Below are 19,541 nucleotides of genomic sequence, written 5' to 3'. Positions count from 1 at the left end.
ATGCCTTTTCTTTTCTTCTAGCCCTCTTGTAGAAGCAAAGTTCTATAATATCTACCCATAGCCAGTTGAACCTGCTTGAACTTGTCGGACAATTGTCTTTTATCAACTATATTATTAACTATATAACTGGTAGGGCTCAACTGGAGAAGTGGATCCACTAAGCTGCAAATTGGGGTTTACACATTGGCTGAGGGCAATGGCACAGCAGCAAGGACCAGGACTATGAGCTATGCTGAATGGCAGCAAGCAAGTGAGGCAATCCCAGGAGTATTGCAGAGATTATTACAGTGTAATATGAACAGTCTCTAGATTGCAATTGGTAATGTGTACAGCAGACAGTGGGTTATGCAAGAGGGAGCAGTATTGCAGAAACCTCAGTAACTCACAGAAATTATAACAGTGTAATATAAAAAAAATGTAATGCATTCAGCAAACATGGGTTAGACCCCCTTCACACATCTGTAAAAAAGTTTGTGTTTTGCATGGCTGTGTTGAAGGTGCATATGGCCCATCCATGTGCCATTATTTTGGGACACCAATGTTCACTGTGTGCTATCCATGATAGCACACGAAGAGCAGGAACTTTTTACTCACCTGTCCCCGAAGCTGTTGTCCCTGGTGCTAATGTCTCCAGCTCTGCTGCTTCAGGGTCTGTGGTGCAGTGAATATTCAGGAGCATAATGAGCGGGCCTGGAAATAAGTGACAGTAGCATCGAAGACAGCAGCACTGGAGACAGGTGAGTATAAAAATAATTTTATTTCATAGACATGTGTTTTCTCCAGTACATGTCACACTGATGTCACACGGATCACATCAGTGTGTGGTCTGTGTGACATCAGTCAAAAGAAAAACAGACTTGTCTCCGTGCAGACACACGGACACGCATGTGCGGCACAAGGACAAACGTCAGTGAGAAAACAGAGATGTTTGCGCAGACCCATTGATTTTAATGGGTATGCGTATGTCCATGTCCCCGGGACATATGAAAATGGACGTCATATGTACTGGAATCATGGACATGTGAATGGGTTTGAACAAGCAGGTCTTAGTTGCAGTTGGTGCAAGTTATAGAAATCACTGGTTTTTAAAAAAAATAATTGTAGCGAAAAAGACTGGATAATGGGAAACTATAATCAAACAGTAACGGAAGCCAACACTTACTGATACTCAGACACCACAATTGTGTCTCAGTGGACTATAAAAGGCAATGGAAGATGATGTTAGAGAGGCACGCTGGGATAGTATTGAATGTTGATGTGGAGCACAGCAAAGGGCAGCAGCCATCAGGGAAGTGAGTGGAACCTAACCCTGAAATCATGTTAGATAACAGTAATCTTGCCCTCACAGACAACAACTTAATGAAGATTTCATGACTTGCTTGTTTAAGTAAATACCTATTTTTACTATGAAATAACAATTAATTATGACTGATTCTTTTTTTTTTTTATTCATTCTCTAAATTTATGAATAAATTGACAACTGGGTAAAACCATTCCTCTTATCAAAGAGATGCGGCTTTGCATAGTCTGACATTGTCAGCAATATTTTGCAAGTGTGCGGACATACCTCCCATAACTGGTAACATCCAGGTGACAGTTTATTTCGGATTTTCTTACAGGGTTAATTTGGAAATAGCTCAAGTTATAGTGATGTGAAAAGACTTAGAATTTAAATACACGCTAAAATAGACATTTAAGGAGAGCTGACAGACTGTGGCGAAATGTGACTCTTCTGTGATTTAGTGCAATTTCTCCAACCAGTCTCCAAATTATCATAGGACATTAAAGGAGTTATCTGGGGTTTGCTTTTTTTTTTTTTTTCCTATGGGGCTAAGAACTTACAGCCAGATAGTTATTAACTCCTTGTCTGTTCTGCCCAGTGAAGATCTGTTCTGTCTCAGAGTGGTCACAGACTGACAATTCTGCTGCTTCATATGACCTCACATCGACAGAGCAGCTCTTCCAACAACATGGTGATTGACAGCAGGCTCTCTGCAGCCGCCGTTAGGTAGTGGAGAATCGACTGTCAATCAGTATGACTTTTGCAGTGATATCCCATCAACAGACAGAGTGTAAAGGCCCTGTCACACACAGAGATAAATCTGCGGCAGATCTGTGGTTGCAGTGAAATTGTGGACAATCAGTGCCAGGTTTGTGGCTGTGTACAAATGGAACAATATGTCCATGATTTCACTGCAACCACAGATCTGCCAAAGATTTATCTCTGTGTGTGACGGGGCCTTAAGATAAGCATCTGCTTTGTTGATGTGACATCTCCGGAAGCCAACAGGAGTGGCCACCTCTAAGCCAGTAGAAATTGGCAACAGGCAGAACAGGCAGGTAGTTAGCAACACCTGCCATCTTAGCCCCATAGGTTAGAAAAAAGCAGTCTGGAAAAAGATTTTAATAGAATTGACTCTCTCATATGACCTAAAGGACCTTTTGGGCCTCCTGGTGCTCTAGGGCCCTGATGAGACTGCAACTTCTGCCCCCACAATAGTTAAAACACTGCTGCCAGGTCCTTTCACTAAATGCTCACAAAAAGCTCAGAACCCTTAATAATAAAATTTGATTTCCACCAATAAACTAAATCCATGTCAGAACTTAACTAATATTGCTTGAAGAAATGAACAGTGAAGTAACAAAATAATTTATTTGAAATATCTCATTAGTATAGTGCACTAATTATATGTTTAACCCCTTAAAATCTCAGATTGTGGGCGGCACGGTGGCTCAGTGGTTAGCACTGCAGTCTTGCAGCGCTGGGGTCCTGGGTTCAAATCCCACCCAGGACACCATCTGCAAGGAGTTTTTTATGTTCTCCCCATGTTTGCGTGGGTTTCCTCCTAGTTCTCCGGTTTCCTCCCACACTCCAAAGACATATAGATAGGGACTCTAGATTGTGAGCCCCAATGGAGACAGTGTTGCCAATGTATGTAAAGTGCTGTGGAATTAATAGCGCTATATAAATGAATGAAATTATTAATTATTATTATTGTTTGGACGTTTAGAATACATTTTACTTTTGCCTCTTTTAACTAAACTTTTTATTTATCTATTTACAGTATGTATATATATATATATATATATATATATATATACACATACATATAGTGCCTTGCGAAAGTATTCGGCCCCCTTAAATTTTTCAACCTTTTCCCACATTTCAGGCTTTGAAACATAAAGATAAAAATTTTAATGTTATGATGAAGAATCAACAAGTGGGACACAATTGTGAAGTTGAACGAAATTTATTGCTTATTTTAAAATTTTGTAAAAAAGAATAAACTGAAAATTGGGGCGTGCAATATTATTCGTCCCCTTTACTTTCAGTGCAGCAAACTCACTCCAGAGTCCAGACATTCATTGAGGATCTCTGAATGATACAAAAGTTGTCCTAAATGACTGATGATGATAAATATAACCCACCTGTGTGTAATCAAGTCTCCGTATAAATGCACCTGCTCTGTGATAGTCTCAGTCTCAGTGTTTTGTTTAAAGCACAGATAGCATCATGAAGACCAAGGAACACAACAGGCAGGTCCGTGATACTGTTGTGGAGAATTTTAAAGCCGGATTTGGTTACAAAAAGATTTCCAAAACTTTAAACATCCCAAGGAGCACTGTGCAAGCGATCATATTGAAATTGAAGGAGTATCATAGCACTGCAAATCTACCAAGACCCGGCCGTCCCTCAAAAATTTCATCTCAAACAAGGAGAAGACTGATCAGAGATGCAGCCAAGAGGCCCATGATCACTCTGGATGAACTGCAGAGATCTACAGCTGAGGTGGGAGAGTCTGTCCATAGGGCATCAGTCGTACACTGCACAAATCTGGCCTTTATGGAAGAGTGGCAAGGAGAAAGCCATTTCTCAAAGATATCCATAAAAAGTGTTGTTTAAAGTTTGCCACAAGCCACCTGGGAGACACACCAAACATGTGGAAGAAGGTGCTCTGGTCAGATGAAGCCAAAATCAAACGTTTTGGGCACAATGCCAAACGATATGTTTGGCGTAAAAGCAACACAGCTCATCACCCTGAACACACCATCCCCACTGTCAAACATGGTGGTGGCAGCATCGTGGTTTGGGCTTGCTTTTCTTCAGCAGAGACAGAGAAGATGGTTAAAATTGATGGGAAGATGGATAGAGCCAAATACAGGACCATTCTTGAAGAAAACCTGTTGGAGTCTGCAAAAGACCTGAGACTGGGATGGAGATTTTTCTTTGAACAAGACAATGATCCCAAACATAAAGCAAAATCATGGGCCTCTTGGCTGCATCTCTGATCAGTCTTCTCCTTGTTTGAGATGAAATTTTTGAGGGACGGCCGGGTCTTGGTAGATTTGCAGTGCTATGATACTCCTTCAATTTCAATATGATCGCTTGCATAAAGCAAAATCTGCAATGGAATGGCTCACAAATAAATGTATGCAGGTGTTAAAATGGCCAAGTCAAAGTCCACACCTGAATCCAATTGAGAATCTGTGGAAAGAGCTGAAAATTGCTGTTCACAAACGCTCTCCATCCAACCTCAGCGATATGCAAAAGAAGAATGGGCAAGAATTTCAGTCTCTCGATCTGCAAAATTGATAGAGACATACACCAAGCGACTTGCAGCTGTAATCGCAGCAAAAAGTGGCGCTGCAAAGTATTAACTTAAAAGGGACGAATAATATTGCACGCCCCTATTTTCAGTTATTCATTTTTTATAAAAGTTTAAAATAAGTAATAAATTTTGTTCCACTTCACAATTGTGTCCCACTTGTTGATTCTTGTTGATTCTTCACCATAAGATTAACATTTTTTATCTGTATGTTTGAAGCCTGAAATTTGGGAAAAGGTTGAAAAATTCAAAGGGGCCGATTACTTTCGCAAGGCACTGTATGGTATAGTCATAAAAGATTTTTGGTAGTTTTTTTTTATTGCAAAATCCCTCGTATAACCTTTTGGATGGATGGCAAAAAAAGTGGTTGGAAAAACGTTGTTAATGCATCTTTACTGCTGTAGGTTGGTCTGCATATTGGTTTTTTACAAGCATTACTTTCTGAAATAATTTTTTTACCAGAGTTAGTATCATAGGCAGATAACTTTTTAGACGGATGGCAAAAAAACTGATTTTCTGGCATTATTTTGTTTTGATTTTGTTTTTACAGCATGCCCAGTATAAATAGATCAATAAGTTTATAACTCTGGGTCATTAATATTACAAAAATACCAAATGTATTTTAAAACCCATTCTAAAAATCCATAATATAATTTTTCATCTACATAACTCTTGGAGGGCGTGTTAGGTATGGGACATAATAACATTTTTATTGGTATCCTACTGGGTTATGACTTTTTAGTAACTTTTTATTATTCTTTTAGTTTTTTTCTTCAGGAAAATAAAACCAAAATTAGCAATTCTAGCCTTAATTTAAAAATTTTAATTCAGGACAGCAAATAACATAATTTAATTCTTCATCTTATTAGAGGTGTGAGTATAATTATGTTTAATTTTAATTTTTCTAAGGGTTCGCTCATATCTGTATAAAAAAATTGGTCCAATTTTCATCCAAAAAAGTTGGATGATCGAAATCCATTTGAGTGCTATGCGAGTTTGCGATCCATATGACATCCGTATGACATGCGTTTTTTTCCATAGCAACTATTATTCTACAGTCATTTACAGAATGGTAATGTAGCCGTAAAATATGGACCTCATATGGATGGTCTGGGTGATTTTTTTTCTCGCACCCATAGACTTGCATTGGTGAGTCTCGTGACCATACAGAACATGCTGCGATTTTTCCTCAGGCTGATTACAGCTGGGGAAAAACTCGCAGATCAGCGCTGCTTCACTGAATAACATTAATGTGAGTACAATGTGATTTTTTATCAGATTCCACTCGGCGTATTTATTGGCAGATATGAGCAATCCCTAATGAAACATTTTATAACGAAAAAAAATCGTAACTTTTTTTACTTGTCATTTTTTCCACTGTAAACTTTACTTTCCTATAAACTTTACTGACCTTTTACTTTACAATTCTTCTTCTTAATCCTATTTGAACAATTTAGTCCTACATAAACAATAGATTGTATTATTTTTGTCAGAGATTTCACAATTAACATATGATAAAAAAAAATAAAAATACAATTAAAATGCCATGCAAAAAAATCATCACATTCACAATGCATTCACTTTTCTACCAGTAAAACAGTTGGCTAGTACAATATATTTTTTTGTTTAAGTGATTGGAAAAACAGTCGTTGTTAATGCAGTAGGTTGGTCTGCATATTGTTTTTTACAAGCATCACTTTCTGAAATAATTTTTTTACAAGAGTTAGTATTATAGGCAGATAACATTTTAGACGGATGGCAAAAAAAATGATTTTCTGGCAGTATTTTGTTTTGATTTTGTTCTTACTGCAAAGCCAGTATAAATAGATCAATAAGATTATAACTCTGGGTCATTAATATTACAGAAATACCAAATGTATTTTAAAACCCATTTTAAAATCCATAATATAATTTTTCATCTACATAACTCTTGGAGGGCGTGTTATGGGACACAATGACATTTTTATTAGTATCTTTGTGGGCTATATCTTATCAGACTCATCTGCTTCTTTCTCTGCCAGAATTGATCAGTCATTATCAAAATTCTCAATTCTGAGGTAAATCTGTAATCAGTGAAGACTTTCCTATTACTGAGATAGGAGATTGTGGCTGTTACTGATGAGATTCTATGTAGATAGAGGCAGAGCTCTGCCCACTCTTCTATCTCTTTCCTCTGCTACTAGCTCCTCCCTCTGCCAGTAGCTCCTCCCTCTGCCACTAGCTCCTCCCTCTGCCACTAGTTTCTCGATCTGTCTCCAGCTCTTCCCTCTGCTGCTAGTTCCTCCCTCTGTCTCTAGCTCCTCCCTCTGCCTCCAGCTCCTCCCTCTGCACTAGCTCTTCCCTCTGCACTAGCACTTTCCTCTGCACTAGCTCTTCCCTCTGTCTGTAGCTACTCCCTCTGTCTCCAGCTCCTCTCTCTGCCGCTAGCTCCTCCATCTGTCTCCAGCTCCTCCCTCTGCCACTAGTTCCTCCCTCTGTCTCTAGCTCCTCCCTCTCCCGCTAGCTCCTTCATCTGTCTCCAGCTCCTCTCTCTGCTGCTAGCTCCTCCATCTGTCTCCAGCTCCTCCTTCTGCCACTAGTTCCTCCCTCTGCTGCTAGCTCCCCCATCTGTGTCCAGATCCTCCCTCTGCCGCTAGCTCCTCCATCAGTCTCCAGCTCCTCCCTTTGCTCTTAACTCCTCCATCCTCCAGTCATCATAGAATCTCATCACTTAAACTGCCGTCTTCTACCTCAGTAATGGGAAACCCTTTGGTAAAAAAATTGCACCTTAAGCTTTATTCGCATATCCATATTTATTTTTTTATCCAAGTAAAATAAACTGTTTGTCTCTAATGTGTTATCCATATTGCCTCTGTTTTGCATTGTGTTCCTTTTCTTTTTTTACAAATTGAAGCAGATAGAATGAACTTTTATTTATCCATTGACTCTTGACAGTGAAAAATAGATGAAATATATATGAAATACTGGATCACAGAGCATGTCTTCTGTGTTTCACCCATTTTATACAGATCTCCATAGACTTTAATATTTGAGTCAGATCCACAAAATGGATGAAAATAATGTTTTGAGTCTCTCTGTCCAGACACATACAGTAGATGCATTTTTACAATGGCTGCTTTGTATGTATCAAAAATCTTTATGGGTCCGTGTGCTATCTGAGAAAAAACGTACAGTATATAGACGTGTTTTTCATGGACCCATAGTCTTGTATTGGCCCTTTTCAACAGTGCTGCTGGAAAACGGATGTCTCCATGTGTTTTGCACAGTCAGTGTAAAAACACGGACAAGTAAAGAGCACCGTAGATTGTAATGGGTATCTGTGAAAAAGCTTGATACAACATGTTCGCGCCACATTGACTTCTGAATGAGGCCTTACAAAGCAGTGAGATGAAAACGAGATACGATTATTGATACTTGAGTATAAATGTTATTATCTTTTCTATTCCTGTAAAAAAAATAAAAAATATGTATATACTACGGCCAGTACAGCTATCAGTATATGTGTAATATCTAGAGATGAGCCACCTGCCTAGCGTTCGAGTTCAGTCCGGTTCGTCGAATGGAGGCTCCATTCGATGAACATTCGACGAACTCCTTCGAACTCCATTGAAAACAATGGCAGGCAAACACAAACACATAAAAAAACATTATACATGTACACCTACAGTTAATAAACATTGCCATTACACTTACAGGTCCCCACGATGCATCCTGCACTCTGTCTCCCACTGCTTTTCCTTCCGATAATCGCTGCGTCCTCCCGGTAACCAGCACTGATGATAGGACCTTCCGTGACATCAAAATAGCATGTGAACAGTCACGTGTCTATTATCTCATTGGCTAAAGACTGGTCACATGGCTAGATGTCATGCTAGGTCCTGTCAGTGCATCTCTCCGATATGCGGTGCTCGTTTGTGCATCTCCGTGTACTGGCGAGATGCTCTGGCACATGGCCGGCTTCCCCGTTCCTGCATGTGGGCGCTCTTTACAAAGTCAGCCCACATGCAAGGACTGGCTGCCACAGCCGGTGAATTGCGGCACCGTGAATCATGTGATCGGAGCACCATTGCTATAGTAACCTGCCTGTTAGATTACTTTAGCAACGGTGGCAGCGGTGACGTCACCGCTTACAGTCCGCAGCCTCTGCTCACTCTCACTGAGTGATTAGACTGGACGGGGAGCAGCAGCATCGTAAGAATCTCTGGCTTAGTATTAGCTAGTAAAACAAAGCTAGTATTAATCCATTATTTCCCAGCGAGCCACCCGTCACCAGGGCTGCTGGAGAAGAGTTGGATACAGCGCCAAATGATGGCGCTTCTATGAAAGCGCCATTTTCTGGGGCGGCTGCGGACTGCAATTCACAGCAGAGGGGCCCAGAAAGGTCGAGCCAACCTGTGCTGAGGATTCCAATCCCCAGCTGCCTAGTTGTACTTGGCTGGACACAAAAATGGGGCGAAGCCCATGTCGATTTTTTTTTTAATTATTTCATGAAATTCATGAAATAATTAAAAAAAGGGCTTCCCTATTTTTTTAGTTCCCAGCCGGGTACAAATAGGCAGCTGGGAGTTGGGGGCAGGCGTACCTGCCTGCTGTACCAAGCTAGCATACAAAAATATGGCGAAGCCCATGTCATTTTTTTGGGGGCAAAAAACTCCTGCATACAGTCCTGGATGGAGTATACTGAGCCTTGTAGTTCTGCAGCTGCTATCTGCTCTCCTGCATACACAAGTAAATGGAGCATGCTGAGCCTTGTAGTTCTGCGGCTGCTGTCTGCTCTCCTGCATACATTAGTGAATGGAGCATGTTGAGCCTTGTAGTTATGCAGCTGCTGTCTGCTCTCCTGCATACACTAGTGAATTGCGCATGCTGAGCCTTGTAGTTCTGCAGCTGCTGTCTGCTCTCCTCCATACAGACAGACAGCAGACAGCAGCTACAGAACTACAAGGCTCAGCATACTCCATCTGGGACTGTATGCAGGATTTTTTTGCCCCCCCCAAAAAAATTACGTGGGCTTCACCATGTTTTTGTATGCTAGCCAAGTACAGCAGGCAGCTAAGGGCTGCCCCCAACCCCCAGCTGCCTATTTGTACCCGGCTGAGAACCAAAAATATAGGGAAGTCCTTTTTTTTTTAACTATTTCATGAATTTCATGAAATAATTAAAAAAAAATAAAAATGACGTGGGATTCGCCCAATTTTTGTGTCCAGCCAGGTACAACTAGGCAGCTGGGGATTGGAATCTGTAGCACAGGGTGCCCAAGCTTTCTGGGCACCCCTGCTGTGAATTGCAGTCCGCAGCCGCCCCAGAAAATGGCACTTTCATAGAAGCGCCATCTTCTGGCGCTGTATCCAACTCTTCCAGCTGCCCTGGTGATGGGTGGCTCGCTGGGTAATAACGGGGTTAGGGCTAGCTGTATATTATCAACTGGCCCTAAGCCTGAAATTCATGGTGTCACGCCAATTTTAGACATGGCCACCATGAATTTCTAGTATAGATAAAAAAAACACAACACACAGAAAAATATTTTTATTAGAAATAAAACACAACTTAATTAGTGACTCCATCTTTATTGAAATAAAGAACCCCCCACCACAGTAATCCTGGGTCAAGGGTCCCACGCCGTCCAATCCGGATCCAATATCATCTGATCGGTTTGCTAGAAGGCTTTTATATCATTTATATCAGCTGATGCATCAGTGCAAAAAAACCCAAAAAACTACACACTCCTGTGCAGACTCCTGTCCAACAGCAGCAGCTAATAGTTTAGCCGGCCGGGCGGTAAAAAGCCGGCCTCACCGCTCGACTTATAGTGTCAGCTGATTCCGTCAGGTGACCGCATCAGCTGATCATCACCAGGTCTGAGAGAGAGAAAAGAGAAGAGAGAGAGGGAGAGAAAAAAGAGAGCGAAAAGATAAGAGAGAGGAAGAGAGAGAGAAGAGAGAGTGAAGAGAGGAGAGAGAGAAGAGGAAAGAAGAGAGAGAGAAGAGGAGAGAAGAGGAGAGAAGAGAGAGGGAGAGAGAGAAAATAGAGAGAGAAGATAGAGAGAGAGGAGAGGGAAGATAGAGAGAAAGAGGAGAGAGAAGAGAGAGAGAAGAGGAGAGAAGAGGAAAGAAGAGAAAGAGAGAGAAGAGAGAGAAGAGAGAGAGAAGAGAGAAGAGGAGAGAAGAGAGAAGAGAGAGAGGGAGAAAGAGAGAAAAAGAGACAAAAAGAGACAAAAAGAGACAAAAAGAGAGAAAGAGAGAAAAAGAGAGAACAAGAGAGAGAGAAAAAGAAAGAGAAAACGAGAGAGAGAGAGAGAGAGAGAGAGATGAGAGAGAGAGGAGAGAGAGAGAAGAGAGAAGAGAGAAGAGAGAGAGAGGAGAGAGAAAAGAGAAAGAGAAGAGAGAGAGGAGAGAGCAATGCAGCCTCATTCCGTGAACTGCTACGATTTTAGAGGTGTGGCCCGCGGCTCACAGCTGATGTCCGGCTCCTCCCCTCAGTGCATAATTAAATTAAATTAAATTATAATTATAAATAAATAATAATTATAATTTAAAATTAAAAATAAATTAAATTCTTTACCGGGGCGGCCGGGACTTGAACTAATGCTCCCTAGGCAGTAGCTTTAACCATTGAGCCACTGCCTCTAATGAGAAACATAGGAAGATTTGGTAGTGTTGACCTCTGCATTGCAGAGTGAAGTCTCCAGTGACAGCGCGGCTTACTTCAGGTGCTGCGTGGAGAGGACACAGAACGCTCGTGCTCTACGGAGCTCCCTGTCATCTTCATGTAGGAGAGCTGAAAGCGTCGTGTGGATTACTTCGGACCTGTATTGTTGTTTGGGGATTAATAAATAGGTAAATGAGGCGTTTTTTGTCTTTTATTCCAAATAAAGGATTTTTTGCTGTGTCTGTTTCTTTACTTTCACTTACAGGTTAATCATGGAAGGTGTCTCGGGGAGATGCTTGTCATGATTAACCCCGTTATTACCTTGATTGCCACCGCATCTGGGCAATTCGGGATGAGCTGGGTAGAGTCCCGGGACTGCCGCATCTAATGGATGCGGCAATTCCGAGCGGCTGCCTGCTGATATTGTTATAGTGGTGGGCTCCCCATAACGTGGTGCTCTCCACCCTAACAATACCAGCCTCCAGCCGTGTGGCTTTATCCTGGCTGGTATCAAAATTGGGGGGAACCGCATTTTTTTTTTATTATTATTTATTTATTTATTTTACTGCACGATATAGACCCGCCCACCAGCGGCTGTGATTAGTTGCAGTGAGACAGCTGTCACTCATCGTGGGGGCGTGTCTGACTGAAACCAATCAAGGGTGCCGGTGGGAAGGCAGGGAATACCTGATTGAATAATGAAGCGGCAGCCATTTTCAAAAGAGGAAGAGCCCCCGGAGATTTGTGACAGCCGTTCAGCGAGGTGCCCGTGATCGGTGAGTAGGAAAGAGAGAGGGATTGTGCTGGGGACGCATGCAGATATGCAACGTGCGCACATACTTACTGTGAAAAGCCACGCTTTTGGTGATCGAACCGTTCTCAAATGGTAACTCGAACAGCCGAACTTGAAGCAAATCGTTCAAGTTCGTCGAACGACTCGAACACTGCCCAAAATCACTCGAACTTGAAATTAGCAAACCGTTCGACTCAAACATCGCTCAACTCTAATAATATCCAGATGCACATGTAGACCATGGCCATGAACAACCAAACCTTAGAATAAAAACATAAGGCGTAGGCACAATGCTGTAAGTAAATAAATAGTAACACATGTACAAAACAAAGGGTACTTAGATGACAATTTTTGATCAAAAAAGCATAAAAGACATCTTACTGGCTACCTATGAACTAACCTAAATTTAGTGACTCACCTCACTATGTGCAAGCCTGCGGGGGCAGAGCAGAACCACAGTCTACCTGTGGAAAGCTGAGAGTATAATGGTGCACAGCCCAGAGGCCACACAAAGCAGTGACAGCAAAAATACATTCAGTTACTGTTGTCTGAATGTCAATTTTAGTATTTTTAAAATTTCTGTAAATTAAAACATTTAGAAAAATAATATTATAAAAAAATATATATTTTCAGACAAAAGTGAAAGTGTTTTTTTTTAATAGGAACATTCTACAAACTGGTGCGGTTCTTGGATGAAAAAAAAGTGCTATATTATTCCCTGCAGAATAATATATGAAGCATTGTATAGAAGAAGGGGTGATATTTTAAGAACGGAGCTTTGTCCAGCTTTGCTGACTGTGACACAGAGGCATCTTTTATGAATCTTATATGTCTGTCCATTTCTATATTTATTGTTGAGGTTTGTTACTTTCTTATGCATTCTTATTGCTGTAATGTGTTTTTTGATAATTGTGATAAATATACAGTACAGACCAAACGTTTGGACACACCTCATTCAAAGAGTTTTCCTAATTTTCATGACTCTAAAAATTGTAGATTCACATTGAAGGCATCAAAACTATGAATTAAAACATGTGGAATGAAATACTTAAAAAAGTGTGAAACAACTGAAAATATGTCTTATATTCTAGGTTCTTCAAAGTAGTCACCTTTTGCTTTCATTACTACATTGCACACTCTTGGCATTCTCTTCATGAGCTTCAAGAGGTAGTCACCGGAAATGGTTTTCCAACAGTCTTGAAGGAGTTCCCAGAGATGCTTAGCACTTGTTGGCCCTTTTGCCTTCACTCTGCGGTCCAGCTCACCCCAAATCATCTCGATTGGGTTCAGGTGTGGTGACTGTGGAGACCAGGTCATCTGGCGTAGCACCCCTTCACTCTCCTTCTTAGTCAAATAGCCCTTACACAGCCTGGAGGTGTGTTTGGGGTCGTTGTCCTGTTGAAAAATAAATTATGGTCCAACTAAACCGGATGGAATAGCATGCCACTGCAAGATGCTGTGGTAGGCATGCTGGTTCTGTATGCTTTCAATTTTGAATAAATCCCCAACAGCATCACCAGCAAAGCACCCCCACACACCTCCTCCTCCATGCTTCACGGTGGGAACCAGGCATGTAGAGTCCATCCGTTCACCTTTTCTACAAAGACATGGTGGTTGGATCCAAAGATCTCAAATTTGGACTCATCAGACCAAAGCACAGATCTCCACTTGTCTAATGTCCATTCCTTGTGTTCTTTAGCCCAAACAAGTCTCTTCTGCTTGTTGCCTGTCCTTAGCAGTGGTTTCCTAGCAGCTATTTTATCTTGAAGGCCTGCTGCACAAAGTCTCCTCTTAATAGTTGTTCTAGAGATGAGAAGGTGTGTCCAAACTTTTGGTCTGTACTGTATATCTATTACAAGTTACTGCAAAATAATAATAATGATAATAATTATTATGTGGCACCACATCATTCTAAAGTACTGTATTTGGTTAAGTAATAATAATAATAATAATCTTTATTTCTATAGCACCAACATATTACTTGCGCTTTATAAGCAAGTAACAGTTATAGAAAATACAATATTTAGAGCAATAATATAGACAACCCTGCTCATGAGAGCTTACATCTAAAATGGGGTGGGGGGGCAAGGTACAGGTGTTAATTTACAATGACAATCCAGCCATCTCAAACAAATGGGGGATAAATAAAGGCTGCATAAACCAGTCATCAGACAATCTTTGTGATGCTTTTAGGTGCGGTGCAGTTTGATGGAGAGCTATATTCTGAAAATTAGTGGAGGGACTCTATGTGAATTGAATTCGATTAGGGAGTGTGATAGGTCACCTAAAAAAATATGTTTTAGGAAGCGTCTAAAGCTAAGTTGTGGTTCATCCTTGTTTCTTGGAGTAGAGCATTCAAGAGAATTGGTGCAGCACGGGAGAAGTCTTGAAGTCGGGAGTGGGAGGTTCAGATTAGTGTGGATATTAGGTGAAATTCGTTTGCGAAGCATAGGGAATGGGTAGAATGATAGACAGAGATGAGGATGGAGCTGTAGGGGGTGCTGCACTGTGGAGAACTTTGGCGGGGAGAACAAGCAATTTGAATTACATCCTATGATTGCAATGACTGGCACAGAGTAGAAGCATCCAAGTAACGGTTAGCCAGATAGGTGACCCTGGCTGCAGTATTAAGGATGGACTGTAGAGGGTAGAGTCTCGTTAGGGGGAGACCAATCAATAAAGAATTGCAGTAGTCAAGGCGAGAATGGATCAGGGCCACAGTGAGGGTTTTTGTAGTTTTCATAGTGAGAAATTGATAAAACAGTTTTTTTCACAAGTCAAACAAAACTTTTTATTTAGGGAGCAATACATTAGTTGTTTTGAAAGTTAAAAAATAATGGCTTTTCAACTAAGAGGGAACATTTATCACATTTTTGGGATCCACAGCAAGTTTGCTCTACACTCAGAATGGTTAAAGAATTTCAAAAACTTTTTAATAACCTGTCCAAAAAATATGACTTTTTTAGGGAGCAGGAACAGATTAGCTGTTTTTAAAGTAAAGAAGTAATGGCTTGTCAACAAGCCGTTTAAAAATGTATCCCTATTTTAAGAGCTGTTTCATGTTTTTATACCCTCTGGAAACTACGCTCGCCAGCAGCAGTGCAGTATAGCTGTACAACACATTGGATAAGCCCAGGCCATGTGTGTAGCCGCCTAATGGCAGAAGTCCCATTGTATAAAAATATGATGGGTAAGCAAGAATATTTCTGGGAGTGTAAGGCCATCAATGGCAGCCTTACAGCACAAGTACAGTATAGATGACATGATAAATAGGTTTAGATGCTTGGTTGAGAGCAGGCCATCGGCAGCAGCAGAACAGTGTAGAAAATAGACAATAGCAAGGCAGGCAAATGGTACAGCCAAGCTAACTATTAGACAATTACCTAATGTTTTCTGTGCTTGCAAATAATTACCTGGTCTGCTATGACAAATTCCTTGGCCATGCTGAATATGCATTCTGACAGTACATTGGAGAATGTGTATGACAGTAAACCGATGGCAAGCTGAGCAAGTTCTTGTTGGTTCAATCTGTTGAGCCAAAAATCTACAGGATTAGAGCTTAGGGAATCTGCCAAATAAAGGGCTCAGCCTAGTTTCAGAGAAATTCAGAGAAATATGAACAAGCATAACTGCTTTATAATACATAAGGAATGAAAAATACAACTAGCCATATGAAAAATTGAAAAAATTGAAATGTGACATTGCATAACTGCTGAGGATTATTTGAAAAAAGAGATATTTAGCTAATGTATTGATCAATTCATTACTGCCCCATAACCACTTCACGGTAATCTCTTATTTATGGGGTCCCTAACCAAATGTTACTTCTATATGCGGTTAAAACCTGCTTATGTGTATGGGTACCTAACCAAATGTTACCTCTATGTGCGATTGAAACCTGCTTGTGTATTTAGCAGTTATGCTTGTTCATATTTCTCTGAATTTGGTGTGCAGCTTTCACTTCATATAGATTGTGTATATTTTAACTAGCAACCTGTTCACATTTACAATGGTGTTCCAGCAGTCTTTTTTGATTGTTATGCAGTTTTTTTCTGTCTGAGAACCCAGTCACGCCCTTTAGCCATGTTTATTTAATTTCCTATATAGCCAAGTCCCTTGCTTCCCATACACAGCAGGTTTCAACTGCACATAGAGGTAACATTTGGTTAAGTACCCATACACACAAGCAGGTTTTAATCGCATATAGAGGTAACATTTGGTTAGCGACCCCATAAATAAAAGATTACCGTGAAGTGGTTATTGGGCAGTAATGAATTGATCAATACATTAGCTAAATATCTCTTTTTTCAAATAATCCTCAGCAGTTATGCAATGTCACATTTCAATTTTTTCAATTTTTCATATGGCTAATTGTATTTTTCATTCCTTGTGTAATATAAAGCAGTTATCCTTGTTCATATTTCTCTGAATTTGGTGTGCAGCTTTCACTTCATATAGATTGTGTATATTTTAGCCAGCACCCTGTTCACATTTACAATGATGTTCCAGCAGTCTTTTTTGATTGTTATGCAGTTTTTTTCTGTCTGAGAACCCAGTCCCACCCTGGAAGTAGAGTTACAGCCACTCGAAGACTGGTAAGTATAATGCTTATACTCTAATTCCCCTAACCCTTCCTAGCACCATTTTAAAGGGAATGATTCGGATCCTCAGAGACATATATGGGGAATGATGTCCTTCTAGATATCCAGGATTAATTCTAGGCCCGAATCAAGTTTATTTTTAATATTCGGTTGGACCTGCCAATCCCTAATATCTTGGGGTTCGCCCATCTCTATATGTAAGATAACTACTACAGAACTTAACCTCTTTAGGTTAAAATAAAAAACTTTCTCCTTTAAAAAACTCAAATTAAAAAATAGTAAAGCTATGTACTCGGATTCTGTATCGCAACATATAGCCTTCCTTGGGTATTTGTTGTAGATCTTTAGGCACTATAACTGCTTTCATACCATTTATTTAGTTCCTCCTTTAGAATCATTAGAACACAGCAATGTATTCAAATTGATTTCATTTGTTAGGTATATTCCTGGAAATATTTTTGAAGAAAAACATTTCCTTCACCTGTCAGACTAGGAAATATTCTGGAATGCAAATTGACAATCCATAAAACTACTCTGTACAGTCAATCACATCTTAGAATTTTTTTTAGGAACTTTTAAATCAAGTTCTTTAAAACATGTATTGCCTAGTTTGTGGACATTTAAGAAATTTATATTTTGTACATCATTGATAAATTTTGAGTATATCCTTCATTTAATTTACATTTCCTGTAGACATGCCATTTGTCAAAGAAGACACTTCTGGATTCAACTGTGATTGCAATAGTGCATACAATGTTAAAGCCATTTGTCAAAAATGTTATGAGCATTGATACTTAGCATGGGCACCAACATAGAGAAGTTTCACAGAGGTCACATTACTGGAAATCAGACTTTTTCTGCAAATCAACTATTATTATCTAGAAATCTATGTGTCGGTTACAGCCCAAAAGTATCCTGTTAACAAATAGTTAAATGGACAATTTAATTATTTGTTAATTATTTAATTAAAAATTAGCATATTGTTTATGTTTCAACATCATTTCCAGATTGCTTAGTTTGCTTAGAACAGGATCAGAATATTGATTTATTTGACGCTTCCGAGTCACATTATAGCTAATAAATGTTTATTCCCTGCAGAACATTTCTCCTCGCATTATACCATAGAAGTGAAGACTTTATTGCACAAGAGATCCTAAAGCAATGGATGAATATAATGATATAATTCCTATAAATTCTCATTCAATGGTCTGTTTCTCACGTACTAGCGCTTTCTATTTTTTTCACAGATATAACATGCATCCATGATAATCTATCGGGCTAGTTACATGTCCATTATTTTTGCGTACTGTGACAAAAAGTCATGGAGACATGTACAGAATGTCACAAAAGTGAGTACACCCCTTTATATGTTTATTATATTTTTTCATGGGACAACACTGACGATATGGCATTTTGACACACTGGGCTGTAGTCACTGTACAGATTTCATAACAGTGTAAATTTGGCATGCCCTCTAAATAACTCAATACACAGCCATCAATGTCAAAACCACGGGCAAGAAAATCATATCTGCAGTATTGCCCCATGAAAAAATATAATAAAATATTTAAAGTGAAAAAAAAAAATGGGAGGGGTGTACTCACGTTTGTGATATACTATATGTGTTTGATCTACGTCATAGAACAAAATTACCCATACAAGTCTATGAATCAGTGAAAATCATGGCACATGGATGGCTTCGGTGTGCAGTCTTGGTGCTGTCTGTGATTAACATTGCAATTGATAGGAGAATCTTTGTAATATACCGTACTTTTTGTTTAATAAGAAGAACCAGATTATAAGACACACCCCAAATTTGAAAGAGGAAAATAGGAAAAAAATAATTTTTACTGTTAAAATGAGGGTCCGTCTTATAATCCTAGCACCTCTTATATTAACTCACCAGGGGAAAGCAGTGGTGGTGGAGTGGCTCAGGAAAATCACAAATCACAGGAGACAGGATAGGCAATGCTGCGGGCTCATAGGAGAGGATGTCACAGCTCAAGAAGGTCAGTGCGTGGATGGTCGGCGATACTGCGGGCTCGTGGGGTGTCATGGCGGCAGGCACCATTGATCTCCTGGTGGGCTTGGAGGAGGGGGTGTCACGGCTCAAGAGGGTCAGTGTTTGGCAGCAGAGGATTAGTGATACTGTGGGCTCATGGGGTGCTGCGGCGGCGAGCGCCAATGATCTACCGCCAGACTGCAGGCTCCATTGAATCCCCGGCTGCTTACGTGATGGACTCCAAGAAAATGGCCGCGCATGAGGCGCATGCACAAATTGGCCTCCACGGCCATTTTCTTGAATTCATAGCAGCCTGCAGATCAATGGCCCCCACTGCCGCGACACCCCACAAGGCCACAATTTAAAGGATAGGGGGCACTTTTCCCCTATTTTTCTCAAGGGCCAGAAAATAAATCGGAAGCCACATCTCTTGTGGCGATACGCGTGGGGCAACACCCCATACTTACACTGATCCTGGGACCTTGCACCATTTTAAATTGGACTTCTAGCAGGCGGTAATATAACCTGGTGATTCATTTGAATGCTTTTGGACAGCAGTGGTTTACTTTTTTAATCATTGACTGTGGTATATTGATTTTCTACATCTTTTGTCCTGCTGGTGGTTTGTAATTATTACATTGTATTTATCAATGGTGGTGTCTGATAGAGTACTATACTTTTGAGTACGATAGGGTATATGGTCTGCAGTGACAGACTACATATATGTCCTGCATCCCAACCTGGATTGATCATTGAATGATACACTTTGTATAGTTCTACTCGGGATTTTGGTGTTAGTTTCCTGACATGGAACTATGTATTGGGGTGTTCGTTGACTGTTCACATTTTAAATGTTTTTAATTTTTTCACTTGTGTGATTACTATGTATG

This window comes from Anomaloglossus baeobatrachus, chromosome 1, assembly GCF_048569485.1.
Source record: "Anomaloglossus baeobatrachus isolate aAnoBae1 chromosome 1, aAnoBae1.hap1, whole genome shotgun sequence".
Classification (NCBI taxonomy): Eukaryota; Metazoa; Chordata; class Amphibia; order Anura; family Aromobatidae; genus Anomaloglossus; species Anomaloglossus baeobatrachus.
This window is presented reverse-complemented; position numbering follows the sequence as displayed.